Source organism: Atta colombica, unplaced genomic scaffold (genome assembly GCF_001594045.1).
Source record: "Atta colombica isolate Treedump-2 unplaced genomic scaffold, Acol1.0 scaffold30, whole genome shotgun sequence".
In the NCBI taxonomy this organism is placed as follows: Eukaryota; Metazoa; Arthropoda; class Insecta; order Hymenoptera; family Formicidae; genus Atta; species Atta colombica.
This window is the reverse complement of record NW_017259404.1, coordinates 919,255-923,520: the sequence shown is the minus strand read 5'-3', so window position 1 is coordinate 923,520 and position 4,266 is coordinate 919,255. Positions and strand designations below refer to the sequence as shown.

At 31.0% G+C, this 4,266-nt stretch overlaps 1 pseudogene; it reads right to left on the bottom strand.

Moving 5' to 3' along the window:
* Positions 1 to 240: 240 nt before the first annotated feature.
* On the bottom strand, positions 241 to 1,170 carry LOC108690210 (annotated as a pseudogene).
* Between the last annotated feature and the right edge of the window lie 3,096 nt (positions 1,171 to 4,266).

The following is a 4,266-nucleotide window of genomic DNA, read 5'->3' as shown; positions in this document are numbered from 1 at the left end:
ACCATAGCTTACTTATTTTCAAAAAATTTTGTGAATCTTGATCCTTTTCTCGCAACATATCCAGCAACATAATTTAATACGTAATCTTTAATACATAATTGTGCATAAGGAAATAATCGTGTTTGTCAAATACCGATGCAGCATCCACAAGAACATTAACATTTTTATCTCTATCCAAAATGATATCAATTTGATCGATCCACTACTGCTGTCTTTCCTTAGAATTTTTTATGTCCTTGATATTCAACAGAACATCCATCAGTTTTCCGTCAGATATGTTGTAATCTTTTGGCGATTTTACAAGTGAATAAGTCGAAACTAATTTATACATTTTTAGCTAAGAATCTGGATGCTCATTGGACCTACAGCAATTCCGCATCATACCTAAAATAACAAAATAGAACTTCTTGTATTACTTTGTGGAAATTTTTAAATTTTTTACAAGAGTATCACAATTGTATACCTTCAAATTGTCTTGATTAAATCATGCGGTCATTAAATATCTAAAATTACTCTTTTACAAGAAAAGTGCAAATTTCAAGTGCTGCTTTTAAGGAAACTTTTAATCTATAATATGTCGAATTTATGAATTCGTAACTTTTTTCGTTTGCTTCTTTTTCCCATGCATATATAGATATTGTAAGAAGTTTATATCCTACAGTGGAGAAATAGTTAATTTATAATTGACTTTTAAATTGAAAGACTTTGGATTTTCGATTTTAAGTAGATCGTACTAATGCTTAAATAATACACTAGGTGTCTGTAAACAGAACAATAATAACAATTATAACAATAATAACAATTAAAACTTGTATTAATTTATGCACACGTTTACTATTAATGGTTTAATAACTAACTAAATACCCTGATCATGTGTGTTTTGTTTCTCAAGCATTTGATAAGATGAGGAAAATCCGAAAAAAACCAAGGCGTCGCTGTGGGTCTACGAATATTGATTTTTATTTTCGTAACTCCAAACTTATCCCACATAGAATGATTCCAAGATGCGCCATTTAATGTAACTGCATCAACTTAAAGTCTGATTTCTCTATAAGAATGATGACTCCATAATAAGTTGGATTGCAAGACTGTACCAGATGTGCTTCTTGAACTAAGGAAGCATTCCAATTGTGTTTGCATTCATTTGCCTTTAATAGGTTGAAACATAAAAACCAGTGTGGTCTCCTTTTTTCTAGCTTGGTATTTTATTTATTTCCCCAAATTGGTAAAATCTTCAATTTTAAGATTGAAAGCGAGCGTCTTAGAAACTTTCATTTCGTCTAACAGTAAAATATGTAATAAATATGTAATATTCAAATACAATCAATAAAAAAATGTTTCATTACATAACGTTAAGGATGTTAGTAATTAAGCAGACTTAACATACCACGCACAACAGATTCCATTTTCGCACTTTTTTCTTTTAAAAATATTTTCCTGGAAACCATAGCATCCTTTTATCACTTTAATATATCGATTTAATGTATTTATAAAAGTAAGTATGTTGTCACTTCTGAGATGCTTATATGTCTTTTTGCTTTTAATTCGCAACAATAAGCATTCATACATTCATATCATTGGGTCATGTATCGCCTTTAATATTCTTTACTTTGGATGTTGCAAAGCAGCAGACAGTTATTCATTAAACAAGATTCATTAAATAGTAATTTCGACAGCTTCTTCTACTGTCTGTGTACTTGTTTCATTCAATCCTTAAACTTTCTACTTCCTTTTTCAATCGTAGTAACTCTAAAAAAAAATTAAACTAGTACAAGTGCTAAGCACAATAGGGTGATCCATTTTTGCTCTTGAAAAAAATGTAGATTGGAATCATTTCGAGAGATGCGGTAGAAAAAATTCGAAGTTGAGAAACATGGACCACTTTAAAGCACATGTTCCCTGTCAAATGTATATTCAATATCGGATATTTTATAATATATGTTGTATAATGTATATTCAATATCCGATATTTTATAATTTATGTTCCTTCTTCCAAAGTCTAGTATTTTTGTACCGCATACGTAAAGTTTTGCTTTGTTTTGATAATCTGTGCATTGGTGTTAGCTTAATTAACTTGTGATCCTTACACAATTTTTGTGTTTGACACACGAAGCACATTTTTCGCGCTGTATATCACGTACTGTGCAATCTTTCGAAATATATCCAAGACAGCTTTCAACACTAAAAAATGTAAAATAAATAATGTTACGTTTATCGGATTTTCATTCATTACATGTTTCAATCAATGCCAGGGTTTCTTATTCTTGAAAATAAACATATATGAGAAACTAGAGAAATACTATAGTATATATCACATAAATTATATTTCCCTAGTTTTTCAAATGTTTCTTTTCAAAAATAAAGGCTCAGATCGCTCATAAAGGATTAGTGAAATAAAATTGAAAGAATATCATATACATGGTACTAATTACATAAATATGAACAAATATATACCAAATTTCACTGACGACTTTTTTATATGGATAAATATTTGACTTTTTGAAGAAAATTCTGGATGTCGTTTACATGTTTAATTTTCCCATTAGGAAAATTGATTTCTCTGTCTCTAATAAAAACCTGCAATGATTATGTACATTTAAAATGGAACAGGATACACAATGTATAGTCTTACAGTGTGAGATGGATATTTTTTGGAACGAAATGTCATATTTCTTTCTAATAAAAACACATGCAGTAAGTCAAGTCTTCTGACCAGCAAGTCCACATTATCCATTCTTTTTTAATAATGGAAATCCAGCTCGATAGAAGAGAAAGCTTTTTTTATCAACGATTATTCCAGCCCATGTTTTTGGAAGTCTCCGTTTGGTGGACACCTTGTTCATTATGTGTGACATAATTATGCGACACAGATTCATCAATAATAACAGAATGATGAACAATACTTTGTAGGGGAGCCACAACACTCACCTCTCCATTTCGTCACGAGATATTATTAAAGACCGTCATAATCAATCCTGGGCAAATTTTCGGCGGTATAAAAAGGATCCCGAAGGACCCGGAAGTAATTGAAGAACGCTGACATTATCGACAATTGATATAAATTTGCTATTATTGATATAATTTGGCTTTGCATTATTAAATTCATGATTTTTTATTATATAAATGTTCCATAAATAAATGTGCATACTTGTAAAGTTATAATATCCTATATATTGCAGAAAAATTACAATTTTTTCTCTGCAGTTATCATCTCTGTTGATAATTAAACTTTGATGATAATAAAACTGAAATCATAATTTTAAAGAAAAATCGAGTATTGTTGAGTTCTAAATGCATAAATACATCTACCAAACTAATAAATCATAAAATTAATACAATATTATCAGTTTTTAACTCTTAATCATTTCAAGGTAAGGTTAATATTCTCAAGGACGCAAACTCTCGTAAGGATGTCGATCTTTAATAGTATCTCGGTGATTTCGTTGTTTCCTTCTTCCATTTCTCTTAGGATACATCGTTCATTTTTTTATGTACGTTATTTAATACCATAAAAGTGGACGTTGCTTTGTAATACATCCACTTTGTTAAAGAGCAGTAGTGCGCGGCAGCATTTTGCGGTTACAGGTTTTGAGCCGTCATGTCCTCTCTCAGGTTTCTCTCTGATATGAATATTTGCATCCGCTATTTTTAGTCTTTTTCTCACTCTCTTGCTCCTTTCCTCAATTCCTTGCTCTCTCTCCGTCGCTAAACTAATGCCTGTATTCATAGTCAGATTTTGTACTTAAGGCTTCCTTAAATTTATCTTTAGATACTCAACAGCCAAAAAAATAATTCATAGAGTATCTAAAGATAAATTTAAGGAAGCCTTAAATATAAGACCTGACTATGAATACGAGTATAAGGAGATTGAAGGGAAAAAAGAGAAGATTGTAGAGAGTACAAAGAGTGAAAAAAGGATTGCTTATACCTATATTATCCCTACAGTGCAAACATCGATATATTGATTGCAAGTTGACTTTGCTAAGTCAGGTCTTTAGAGTCGTCTTTAAGTCGACTTTGTACAGACGTCCTTCCAATATCGACTTTAGGATGTCTAGTGCGATTTATGCTCACTTAAATGTGGAATCATTTCGGCCTTGTTGTTTAACTATAATTAAACAAGGATGAATGCTGTTCATGAGCGTTATGGGCATGAATCGAATCTACACACAGCCTAGAATAGTTGACTTAAAGTCGACTTACAGTCGTCTTTAAAGAGGGACATTGTATGACTTAGAGATGTCTCCAAATCGTCTCCTAATCGAC